Source organism: Lissotriton helveticus, chromosome 1_1, assembly GCF_964261635.1.
Source record: "Lissotriton helveticus chromosome 1_1, aLisHel1.1, whole genome shotgun sequence".
Taxonomy (NCBI): Eukaryota; Metazoa; Chordata; class Amphibia; order Caudata; family Salamandridae; genus Lissotriton; species Lissotriton helveticus.
Window position 1 is genome coordinate 1,323,655,748 of NC_136057.1, and position 13,847 is coordinate 1,323,669,594.

A 13,847-nucleotide genomic window follows, 5' to 3' on the forward strand; every position below is an offset into this window, starting at 1 on the left:
CTATATGTGCTGGAAAACTCTCCATATATAGTGCACCAGCGATATTTTAAGCAGGTTGCTGCACTGCTCTCCAGCTTGCTGTGGAGCAATGGCCCAGCAAGGATAGCGCAGGAAAAACTGGTGAAAAGCTGGTACGAGGGAGGGATTGCGTTACCCAATCTCCAATTATATTATTGGGCATCCCAACTTAAAATAATTAATCACTGGATACACACCCCGCGGGGGGACCCCGCATACAAGGCTGACTGGGCACAACTGGGAACAGACGGCATGCTTGCAGTGTTATACAATCCGTCGCGTGTGAGGGACCTACTCGGCCCAACATTTCATACAGCGACACTATGGCACACAGCACAATCCCGACTGGGCTGGAAGGGGAAGATAACCAGGATGACGCCACTGTGGGACACTAGAGCGCTGGGTAACTTGCGGTCATGTAGGGGCTTCACGCAATGGGACCACATCGGGATCTCAGTGGTTGGGGACCTCTGGGACAAGGGCGCGGTGATTGCATTTACACAAATCCAACAACAATATGGCATGGGCTCCACTGAGGCATTCCGATATGGGCAGATCAGGCACGCTCTAATGCAGGCAATTCCACCCGAAACCACACTCCCTGATTCGTCACCCCTAGAGGACAGGTTGCTGACGGAATTTATGGAGCAAAAAGCGACCTCTCTCACTTATAAAAAACTGATTAACAACCTGCCAGAGCCCACTCGGAAGCTTAAGGAGAGGTGGGTTGAGGAATTGGGTGAGATGGATGACACAGAGTGGAACGAAGCCCTTGCATCGCCGCGAGAGGTAGGCATATCGGCACGGTTCCGTTTAGTGCAACTCAAGATCTTACATCGCACCTACTACACCAGAACACTTCTCCACAAAATACAAAGGGCACCACACCCTTACTGCCTCAGGGGATGCGGGGAAGAAGGTACTCTGTTTCACACATTGTGGGAATGCCCTCAAATCCAAGAAGTGTGGAGACAGATCATGCGCACAGTCTCTCAGGCCATAGAAGTGTCGGTCCTACCTGAACCCCGTAAATGCCTGTTGAACATCTGGGACCCTACTGACCTGAACAGGTATGGACAGCTGTGGGTTACTTTAGCTGTGACTGTGGCGAAACGTGACATCGCACAAAAGTGGGGTGCCCCGGAACTGCCTACGGTGGCTGGCTGGATCAGATATATGGACCTCTTAATGGTGAAGGAAAGGGCAGTTTATGTGCTACGGGCTTGCCCCCGTAAATGGAATAAGGTTTGGTTACCGTGGAACAAATATAGGGGAGAGCCGTGTGCACCCTTGCCGGAAGGTGAGGATTCGGAGTCCGAAGAGGACGATGACTAAACAGTATGGATACGTACACCGTACAATGAGATGTGCGGGGAGGGACCGGGTTGCCACTGTACCTGGGATACAGTGAAGAATGTATGACGAGGCCTACCATTGACTGTGAGAATATGTGCTTCATTGTCGAGTGATGACTTTAGTTGGGTTTTATAGTTTTTTGATGTTTACTACACGTTGAAATTGTTAGGGACGGGTACATGTGCCTATTAATACTCTGCTTCTCCGTTACCATCAAGGTATGGAACTGAATGCTTTCTATGTAGTAATTGATTCTGACAACCTCATGCCATACTCAAGGTAACAAAAGTCATATGTTGTAGTACGGTCTATTTTATCCTTTATTTCTCAATATGCAAAAACTGATACTAGAACGTGAAATGCCTATGTTATTGAAAATATGTATCCTGTATTCCTGACAATAAAGTTTTTGGAAAAAAAAAAAAAAAATGAGTTAAAAAAAGACAAGCATCAGGGTGATTGCGATCCTGTCAGACCGTTAGCTCCGAAAGAACTGAAGGGCTTATTTATGAGACCCTGCATCACCCCTGCGTCACTTTTGCGCCGCTGCCATTGCCTCACTTTTTGTGACGCAGCGTCTCCGTAAATAATGCACCATGTTGCGCCATTTTTACTAAGTTACGCATCTAGGCAGATGTGTCAGTTCGTAAACCCCTGCGCTACATTATACCTGTGTCAGGTATAATGTATGCAGGGTGGGCGTTCCCCCGCAAGAAAGGGTCATAGGAGTGATGCAGTGAAATCTATAAGATTTCACTGCCCCCTTTCTAGGACGCCAATGCGTCAATATCTTACGCCTGCCTCATGGCACGCATAGGGTTGACACAGGCCCTTTCACATGGGGAACATTGCTGGAGTTGCGTCAATCTTCCAACTCCAGCAATGCTCCACTTTTGCGCGATCGATACATCAGTAATACTGACGTATCTGTCCTTCCTTGCGAAATGATGCATCATACTGTAAATATGACTCATCGATCATGTTGCAAGGAGGGCATACTGAGAAGTATCACATTGCTCCTTTCATGCAGCGATGCAACACTTCTCATAAATGAGGCCCAGAATCTCTTGAGAGGGTTATTTTGCAGACTGCATTTTGGTCTTGGGTCTGGAGACATACTCTGAGCACAAATCATACTCGAGCGCCAACTGGAGCAGCAGAGGTATTTCCTAGGAGAACAGCTCAGGCAGAGAGACAAGGCTTCCAATCATTGGCTTAGATAAACTGCACACCAGCACAGAGTTGCGTCAGTGGGGCTATGTCCTAGTTAGAGTGATAAAGCAGATTAGAGGGGCAGTGATGCTAGGACCTAAGATAAACTGTACACAAGTGCAGCGGTGGAAAATTCAACTATGGAAAAATGATGCACTCAAGCTATGGTCTAGATAAGCTTCAAACGACCTCCACTTGCTCTGTTTGCCGGCACACACCACCTTGAAAACCAGCTGCATCATCTGCAAAGACCTCACAACCAGCACCCATGTCTATCTGACTGACAAGGTCACTATACAGTCTGCCTTTCGGCCAGTGGGGGCTCCTCCACTATGGCGGAGGAGCGTCACCCCCACTGCTTTCAAGCAGTGTGAGATGAGAAAACTTAAAATGATAACTTTCAGTTATCATTTTATGTGTTTTGTGCTGCTTTGCGGGCGGGTGGGCAGGGTTGCTCTGCTTTCAGAGCAGGGGAGGAGGGACTTGCCCACTCTTAAGTGCGCAATGACTGTTTGGGCGGCCCTCTCGGGCCGCCCAAACCAGTCATACGGACTTTCCCCCTTCTCCATGCAGACTCCATTACAGCCTGCATGGAGAACATGCCCAGGGAATGCCCTGGTTGAGCGTAAACCAGGATGCTCAAAACCAATCACAACGCTGCATTGCAGCATTGTGATTGGTCAGAGGAGCCTGGGTGCCTACCAATCACACGGCTGCATTGCAGCCTTGTGATTGGTCAATGGGGCCTGGCTGTCCGTCCTGATTGCTGAGGCATGTGGCAGAGACAGGGGACCTGGCGGGAAGGTGAGTTAATTTTTTTGTTTTGTGCATCCTCGCACGACTCCCCTGTGCCCGCGACTCCCCCCCATGAGCCCACCCCTGCTTCACCACCTGCGAGCCGTGCAGGCCGCCACTGCTCTCTGCACAAGATAAAGAAGGGCAATACCACCCACAAAAAACAGGGTAATAGGCTGTCTTCATCTAAGCACCTTTGATTTGAGATGAAAAGTTTGGAAACCCCATATCCATCAGGACTGCCCGAACCCTGCTACAATTCATGCAAGAGCTGAAGATACAGCTCTTTAAAGAACATTACATCATGTTCTAGTTACAGTCGTCTTTCACTCTCAGAAACCAGCTACCTCTCCAATCACATGGTGGTGGGGACTTTGGAACTTGCCACTGCTCTACAGTTGTTCAGCTGTGTTCGTGCTATATAAATACCAAATGCATACATACAGTTGCTAAAGTTTAGTGATAGGAAGGGTATCTTTACTCAAGCAGGGGGGTGGATGAAATAATGGAAGGATGAGTGGGTGAAAGGATGGATTGATGAAAGATTGGAAGGATGTGCGTGAAAGGGTAAGTTGGTAAAAGGATGGATGGGTGTGTGAAAGGTTGGATGGATAAGTGGGTAAAAGGATGGAAGGGTGAAATAATGGATGGATGAGTGGGTGAAAGGATGGGTAGATTAATTGGGTGAGAGGATGGGTGGATGACTGGGTAAGATTATGGGTAGGTGGGTGGTTGAAAGGATGGCAGAGTAAATGGAAGTCTGAGAGGATGAATGGGTGGGTGAAAAGTTGTCAGAGTAAACGGAAATCTGGGATGGATGGATGGATGGCAGAGTAAATTAAAATCTGAGAGGAAGGATGGATTGATGGATGGGTGAAAGGTTGTCAAAATTAAAAGAAAGCTGAGGAAGGATGGATCGGTAGGCGGATTGAAAAGATGTCAGAATAAATTGGGATCTGAAGGGATGACCGAATGGATAGCAGAGTAAATGGATATCTGAGAGGGTGGATGGCAAAGTAAATGGAAATTGGAGACGATGCATGCATGGAAGTGCATAAGGATTAACTGATGTATGAAAGGATGTTTTGCACTGGCGTAACGAAAAGTGAGGGGGCCTCCCTGCACGGTACTTAGGGGGGCCCACTCCTGGCTCAATCAGGGGCTCTCCCGGCCAGAGTACAGTGCCGAGGGGGCCCCTTGGAGCTAGGGCCCCCCCCCGCACCGCGTGGGCTGCGGGGGCCTGTGTTACGCCCCTGATGTATTGAGGGATGGATACGTCAATGATGGCTGTGTAGGTGGATGGATTTACACATGGGTCAAGCATAGACAATGGATATCTGTACGTATGGATGGATGGAATGGCCGTTTGGATGGATGGAAAGGTGGAAGGGTGAATGACGGACAAAAGAAAGGATGGATGAAAAAATGTAAAGGTGAAATGGTTGATGTCAGCAGGTGGATGGAAGTGTGAAAGGATGAACAGATCGATTCTTACATGGATGAGACAAGGGAGCTCTTGTAGGGAGGTTCAGGCTCACATGCCTCTCTTGCTTAATGCCATCAGAGCTTGGGTTCAAAGTGGGGAGTATTTTAATGTTCTAGCTACTCCCCTGTGCTCAAGTGCTGAAACGGGAAGTTGAGCTATACTTTAAATGAGGACACTGGGTGACAAAGATGGAAAATGGCAAAAGGGGTCTAAACAAACAGCTGTCAAAGATAGGGGCAGGAATTGACACTAATAAAGTGCACAAGAGCAGAGGAAGGAAATTCAGCTACGGCTAGATGAACCTCTCGGGTGCGGGAGTGTGGCCTAGATAAACTGTTGAAGCGCAGGAGTTTGAAATGCAGCTGTGCCCCAAATAAATCACAAGTTCAAGTTAATTTTTTATTGTTTGATTAATTAAAATCATTACACTACCCCCCTGGAACAAATAAATCACATTCAAGCTTAGGGGTAAGCAGCTCTGCTCCCTCCTCCCTAGGGTACTACGCACAGCCCTGTCTTCTTATCTGCAGACTCAGCTCATCCACTTGGGTGAGCGGGGTGGGGGGGACAGACGGCGCACCCACGTGTCAGACAGCTCTCTTCTGAGGCGAGGGTGTTCCCTGGAACCAGGCACAGTTCTGCTTTTTAACATTCCTTAGCCACAGACGGATATTGCTTGAAAGAGGGCCCTGTGCACACATCCTCCATGTCGGCAGGCAGTCTAAGAAACGACTGGCCATGGACTGCGGCTTCTCTTCCTCAGGCTGTGGGTTTACTGTCTCTCATCGCCTTGCCTTTGCTCACGGTCTCTGTTCTCCTGGTCGTGAGCTTGTTGGTAGACTGCGGTATTACAGGTTAATACAGGGTTCTGACAACCTCACGCTCTGATACCTTCACGGGTCAAGTTTGCGCTCTATAAAACACAAAAATAAAATAAAATAAAAATAGACAGGGATGTGGGTTCTGACGGTGAACAACCATTACAGCGCAACTATTACAATGACATACCATTACCACGCAACAATTACAACGCAAGTCATTACAACGACTTGCGCTGGGGGGCGCTCTAGGATAGGGAATAGTTAAATTTACTATCCAACACCTTCCCTACTATCCACGGGGACTGGAGTTGGAATAGTAAATTAAACTACTCACTATCCAGCACCCCCCAACGCAAGTCGTTGTAACGACTTGCGTTGTAAAACTTGCGTGGTAAAGGCATGCGTTGTGAAAGCATGCGTTGTAATGACATACATTCGTTCTGACTATGGCAATGCTGTGGTAATACATATTCTGTTTATGGTAAGGCTATGTTATTGAAAGGTTCTGGTTATGACAAGACTGTGGTATTTCACAGCCCTCGAGTTATGACAGGGGGTGGTATTAAGGGGCTTTGGTTATTGTAGGGCAGTGTTATTACAGGGACTCTGGTTATTTCAGGAGTGTGGTACTACATGGTGCTGGGAATGGCTGTGCTGTGGCATTACAAGGCTCAGGGTATGACTGGTCTATGGTACTGAAGGTTCTTTACTATTATAACATTGTAGTATTACATGTTTTTAGAAATGGAGGACTTTGATATTACATGGTCCTGGTTAAGGCCTGTGGTACTGAAGTGTTCGAGTGAGGGATGCGCCTTGGTATTGTGGGGCACAAGCAACAGGACTGTAATGTCACTATTTATGGCATGGCAGTGGAATTACAGTGCGGCAACATTGTGGTATTACACAGTTCAGGTTATGACAAGGCTGTAGCCTATAGTTGTGCGGCATTACACTGCTCTGGAGACGGCGGCACTGCAGTATTACAGGTTTATTCCTTGTGCGCTGCTCTAGTATTGCAAGGTTTTGGTTCTGGCTATTGTACCAAAGGAATCAGTTTTCTCAGGCCTGTGCTAATATATGGTTCCGTTTCTGATACGTTTGTGGTATTAGACTGTTGCCTCTTTAGATTGTCAGCGACAACAAAATGTTTTTTACAGTAATTTGGAAACTATTTGTTTTAGGTCCTGGCAGTTATTTGGATGCTGGTTTATTGTGTCCAATACATAAATATATACTTATAGATCGCTTTGGATCAAACGGTACCTCTTGATTGGATGGCTTTGTTGTCAATGTTAGCTGTCTGCTCTTAACCCCTTCCATGCTGGGCCGATTCCGCCGCTATGCGGTAAACAAAAGAACAGGGCGGGGCCGTGACGAACCCCAGCCGTCATCAGCACACGAGCACCGTGGAGCGTGACGGCTGGGGTTCGTCATCAGCATGGAAGGGGTTAATTTGAAGGATGACCTCGATATTCTTGTGTTTGTCCTGCCCTGGGGTACTTGTTTCTCTCAGTTTTATGCTAAGTGGAGTTGTATACTTCTACTGAATTATTGAACTGACTCTTTTGGGCATATTTATGAGAGGGTTACGTGCTATTTGCACCAAGCAAAATGGCACATGCGTAACACAAACTACTAAGTCAGATTTTTTAAGCCATGCAAAGCCACTTTGCGTGTCTCCAAAAATCTGGAGTAAAACAACGTAGCGCAAATCGATGTGTTGCGTTATTCTGCCCTGGGAAGGCATTCGATGGGAGTTGTGTGGGTGTTCTCATGCAGCTCCAACGGGTATTTATGCATTCCCAGATTTACAAGACCGTGTTAACCTGTGAATGCACCAAAACGATACGCCTCTCCAGGAGAGACATAACAAGGTGAAATATCTTTATTTCTCCTCATTCCTTCCTCTTTCTATGTGTACTGCATTTTGTGACACACATAGAAAGAGGAATATGCCTCCCAGGATTGTTTTTGTGCAGCAAGGTGTCCCTTCCACACACAAAAACAATCCTGTATACAGCACAGACACCCTTGCACCATGGTGCTAGGATGCCTGCAGTGGCAGCTGCTAACAATGACAAGTGGTGCGGCAGGGTGGGGGATGTGGATGGGTAAATAACAAAAAAAAAAAAGTACTTACCTACCGCTGCAGGCCGCTGTCTCAGTGTTCTTATGCTCCGGTCCCGACTCCCAATTCCCTACTGGCTGGTGCACACTGCTCAGGGTCCCAGGCGCCAATCAAGATGCTGATTTCATGCTGGTAATATTATTTACCAGCATGAGAGCAGCACCGTGATTGGCTGGTTTAACGCTCGCTCAGGGCCTGAGAGCCTGTGTCTCTTCTCCGCCCGGCTGTGCAACACAGCTTGGGTGGACTCTAAGTGTGCATGTCAGTTTGGCTGTCCTTAGACAGCGGCCAAACCAACATGCATGCTTACAGTGCACACTACTCCTCTTCCCCCTTCTGTCATCTTTGCCCGTTGTGTGCCAGCGCAAGGGGAAAAGTCAGGAATGCCCCATATGCCTTAAATACGGTGCATTCCTGTCTTTTCCCAGTTACGTAGGGCAGCAAGGTGACTTGCTGCGCTGCACTGTGCAACTTTTTCCTAATTTTGCCCCTTTGGTTTTATTTTGTTCCATGGGCGTGCATGCGTTTCCCTGCACTCTCATTCTTTTCTCTCAGATTCCCCGATACGTGCAGTTTTCAATGTTCTGCTCCCCATCTTTGTCCCCGTCCGCGATTTACTGGCTTTGACAGTGCTTGTTTTTTTTGTATTGTCCACAAATGCTTAGCATTCTACGTCGAGCTTTAGGCCTCCTTCGAAATACTCACCGAACAACTGGATTGAGTGTTGTCTCTGATTATTTTCTAGGAAGCATTGCCATCTGCTGGAGAGTTGCGGAATAACCAACTCCTGGAGGAACTGGAGAGAATTATCGACATGAATTTGGCAATAGCTGATCACATGACAAACTCCAGATTAGATGAAATAATTAGAAAGATTTGACCGTAAAGGCAAGCTACATGTAAAACTGAAAACAAGAACCCCAGCAATGGTGAGAAGATCATGCTGTGTAAATATGTAATTTATATTTGTCCAACCCTAATCGCTTCAACTTAAAATGTAACCTTGAGTGAATTTGCAACTTGTATATATGTAACTCTAACCACTAGTATCTGCAGTAGACCTATGTACTTACTAAAAATTCTTATGTGAATTTACAATTTATCTGTTTGTATCTTTTTATGTAATTCATGTACTCTGAAGTCCTTATGTAATGTAACTGGTTCTATTGTAAAATGCTCTGATATCTTCTGGTAAAGTTCATGCGATATAAAAATGCATAAATAAATAAATAAATAAATATATGACTAAAGTCCTCGTCATATTGGATTCCTAGGAGAGACAGCTCCAGAAGAACAAAAATAAATCGATGCATCTCGATTCGTTCATTTTTTAACGTTTTGCACCTTGATTTGATTAGCTCCCCTAGCTGATGAGGAGCACCTGTGCACTTGCCCCTTTCTCCATCTGAATGTATCTGAGTGTGTGTAAAGAAACAGCTCAAGGGTCGCCTCATCACTCCTGCAATCAGGCAAGATTGGAAAACACTTTTTCAATTGATTAATTCAAACCATTTATAGAGTGCAAACTGCTACTTCACAAGAAGTGTTAATGCGCTTATAAGGAAAAACAGTGGGGGTGCCCTCCAAGTTCCAGAAAGAGGAAAACATGAAGAAGTTAAGATGCAGAATGTAGAATCCCAAATATTTAGCCTATCCTCAATTTATCCATCTGACTGAAGACTATGCCTTCACAGGAAAGGTTTAAGCTGTTTCCTGAAAATCAGCAGGTTAGTTTGCGAACAAAGATCCAACTTCAAGGAGATCCCTGCTCTAGAAGTGACTGTCGCCAGTGAGCGGCCTCGTTGTCTAGATTTCCATACTCTAGGACTTTTAACCAGACAACTGTGTTTGGATCCTAAATCCTGGGTTGACGTACACCAGGGGAAAAGACATGTCATAAAGGGATTCTGACTTGTGGACCTATGATACAGGCATAACGTCTTGAAGTAGCATCTCTTTTGAACTGACAGCCAATCCATATTTTTTAAATGCTGTGAGATAGATGAGTCTCTTCTTAATCCCAAGACTTTCCTGGCCGAGGCGTTTTGGAGTAGCTGCAAGCACAGGATAAGATGTTTGGGGGAACCAACCATTAAGGAGTTACAGTAATCTATTCTTGATATAATAAGTATTTGTATCTAATCCTTTCTGGCGTTCGAAGAAGGACTTTCAAAATTGTATATGAGATGGAAACCAGTGGAACCGATGGCTTTAAAATGGTATGTAAAATTCAGTTTTTTATGCATCATCACCCCCAGGTTAGGAGCATGGGATGAGAAAGATGGCAAAGGTCCCACCATTTCTAGCCACCAATCCATTGCCCAGGTAGATTCTGATCCGAATATAATGATTTCCGTCTCTTTACCATTCAAAGAAAGGGAGTTAAGGTCCAGCCAAGGGTGCCACTTCCTGGAGACTATGGCTCATATTCTCAAAAGTTTAGCGTCAGGTTAGTGTAACTTTTTAACGCAAACCTGATGCTAATCTTGTTTTAGAATTAACAAACCAACACAAATTGGTATTTGCATTGGTTTGTATGGAAAAGTAACGCATAGCAGCGTGAAACGGTGCTTTGCATTACTTTGCGTCACTGGTCAATTACATGGGTGGTGAATGGGTTTTCCCATGCGACCACCTATGCTTTTTTACGCTAAACTCTAGCTACTAACATTGGCATACAGGTTTAGTGCCAACATTTAACACAGCTGGAAAGCAGGTGTTAAAAGGAAATATGTAATTTCTTCCTGCTTTTCTGACTTTGTATGCGTGCTACACTGTGTAGCACACATACAAAGTAAGAAAAACTTTGAAGTGTGTCTACACATAGGGGAAGATTTACTAAGATTTTGCGCTGTCTTTGTGATATAAAAGTGACGCAAAATGGTGCAAAATCTTTTTTAATCTTTCTTTCTAGCGCTAAACTTGCTTAATGCTGGAAATAACGGAAAAGTAATGCGGAGCAGCGCTTAGTGCTGCTTCACATTACTTTGTGCCATGGGGGCCTACCAAGGGTGGTGCATGGGTGTTCCCATGCAACCACCCAAGGTTTCTCACGCTAAACCCAATTTACTAAATTCAGTAGATTGGGTTTAGCGTGAGAAAACTGTGCCCTTTTAAACTAGGCGTAAGGAAAGAGAAATGTTTTCATTTCTCCTTCCTTTTCCAACTTTGCATGAATGGTGTACTGTGCAGCACGCATACAAAGTGTGAAAAGCTTTCCCTCATGTCTAGGCATAGTATTTTGTACAGGAAGGGTACCCTTCCTGTACAAAACCTATGCTAGACTCACACACACACAAACACACCCTAGCGCTATGCTGCTAAGGTGTATGCATGGCGCACGGCAGCTGTAATCTGCGCCAGCGCCAGGGGAGGTGAGAGCCATATACTTAAAAATATGTCGATCTCCTGCTCCTTCCTTGTTGCGCAATGCAGCACAGCCTCGTGGGAGGTTATGCTGCGTTACGTGGAGATTTGGTAAATCTCCCCCATAGTATTTGTTACTGGAAGGTTATTCTTCCAGTACAAAACCTATGGTAGGCTCAGGCACTCACCCTAGAGCTAAGGCACTAAGGTGTGTGCCTGGTGCATGAAATCAGCGCCAATGCTATGGAGAGGGGAGTGTAGTGTAGTTCCTATAGTACCCTTCCATGCAGGACCTACGCTGTTTACGGATAACATATACTGTGGGCTTGGTGGCAAACTGAGTCGGTACACCCCCACCGAATATGTCAGCCTATGTTTTCGCATTAGCTAGCTCGCTGTGCTACTAGAATCTCCTGTTATCAGAGAGATTCGGTTTTGCAACTTCAGAACATAACCTCAGACTCGTGGAAACAATATACTACTTTTCACTCAGTCACTTGTGCTTGCTTGTTTTGCTCTCAGAGAGATTCACAGAAGAAACAGTTGAGCAGGTTACAATAAGAATTTATTGAACCGTTGTTCTTCTCATGTAAAATAAGTGCGCTGTTACAACTGTAACACAGTAGCAGGGATATAGAACTAGCAGTACAGTGATTAAAAAGGAATAGTATTGTTCTACCATTTTGCAATAGTCATGAACAGATACATGAACATAAAATGCATTCATAAAATAAAGTGCGTACTCCTAAGATGCCTGTATAGATGTACCTATGTGCATCTAGCATGTAAGTAGGTGCGAAATAGCCTAAGTCTAAGAGCCTAAGTCTAAGAGCCTAAGTCTAAGAGCCAAGAATCCCACTAGGCTTTAGTTGAACCCCCATACCTGAAGAGTGAGTGTGTGGGACTTCGTCCTGGACTTGAGCTGGACACCCCGCAAGGGATCGTCATACCACTGTCAGCTGGAGCAATGACATGCCGGTGCCGCAGCGTCTCTAGTTAGTGTGTCGGCCTTGAAGTCTTGGTTCCCTCCTGCTTACTGATAGCAAGAGTTGCTGTTTTTATACAGTCTTTGTGCGTATGTTCCCCATTATTTAGTATGAGGATGACCTTGGAGATTAAACCTTGTGCGTTGGGAGGTGAAGTGGGCGTCCTGTAGAGTGTACTCATAAATTATTCATATGTGCTAACAATGACGTCTTAGCAATATTGATTGGGAAAAACCCACCCTTTGCATGGAACTAGGTGAAAGGTTTAGTCCATAAAAGGCTACAGTCCTTATAAGAGTTTATGTCCATACAAGGCAGTCTGTCCTTACTTGGAGTTATGTCCTTATAAGGCTCGTTCATATGAAATGACAGGGAGATGATGTAGGGAAAGTGTACGATGATTCCTAGACCTTTATCAGGGTACCGATATGAAATATAACAGGAAGAGATTGCCATATCTCTGTGAATATGGTGCTCTCTTGCTCTTGCCCTGTCATGCAACGCTTCACAGCCTCTTTTGGGTGCTGCACAGCATTGCCTGACAGTCACGAGAATCTGGGCCTATATCTTAGGTTAAGTGCTGCATCGACTGAATTACCATCCAGTCTAACAATCATCTGTATACCATCGACATAGGTAGAAAACGAAATGCTGAAAGGTTCAATCAGAGGCGCAAGAGGGGCAACATATGAATTAAAAAGATTTGGACTCAGAACAGAGCCCTGAGGAACTTCGAGGTCGATGAGTCTAGGTGAGAAATTATATTCCGACAAAGCCACCATTTGGAATCATTCTGGCAGAAATAAGGAGAACAAGTCATACACTTGATCTGAGAACCCAGCATTCGTCAATCGTTTTAGAAGGATGGAGTCAGAGATGGTATCTAAAGCTGCCAATAGGTCCAATAAAATCAGGGCTGCCACTCCACCTTCCATGACGAGTCTGAGACCGTCGGTAACTTTGGCCAGCATGGCTTCCGTGCACAAGATACATTTAATATGCTGCTATTAACCCATATTCTCTTCCCCATGGCAATATTCACCGTCCTGTACTCTTGCATAGAGCAATTCACCAAAATGGCAGGAATAGCAGCAGTGACACCAATTACTCTTTGACCCTTTGATGACATCAAGGAATTAACCCTATGCCCCATCTTTAGCAATTACACACCGTCTTGTGTGCTACTGAAGGACTAAACAGACAGGGGGTGCGGATTATAGAATGTAAACATCGCTGTTTCTGTTCCTGACTCTGCCTTCATGACCCCTGGTTTTTGGGGTAGCATGGACAGTGCCAGTAGTACAAAAATGTAAGCCACTGGAAGCAGCTGATACTCCTGGTGACCCCTAGTCAACATCCATGCATTGTATCCCTTCGCTATACCCCAATCCTGCCCTGCAAAGTGCTCCACTGAACCCATCTAAGATTGATTTAAATAAATACCTTTACATACACACATCTATGCATACAGATGTTCCTGGACTGGTGTTAGCGCCTATTTACCAAATCCTTGAGAAGGGGAGAGGATGTGGCCTAATGGCCGGAGCTTCCAGCTTTCGAACTGGGGAACCAGGTTGGAGTCTCGCTGTTGGCTCTACATCTTGTGATTTTAGGCAAATTATTTATTGTCCCAGTGCCTAAAAACATAATGTGTCCTTGTGTAATGTACGGGTGCT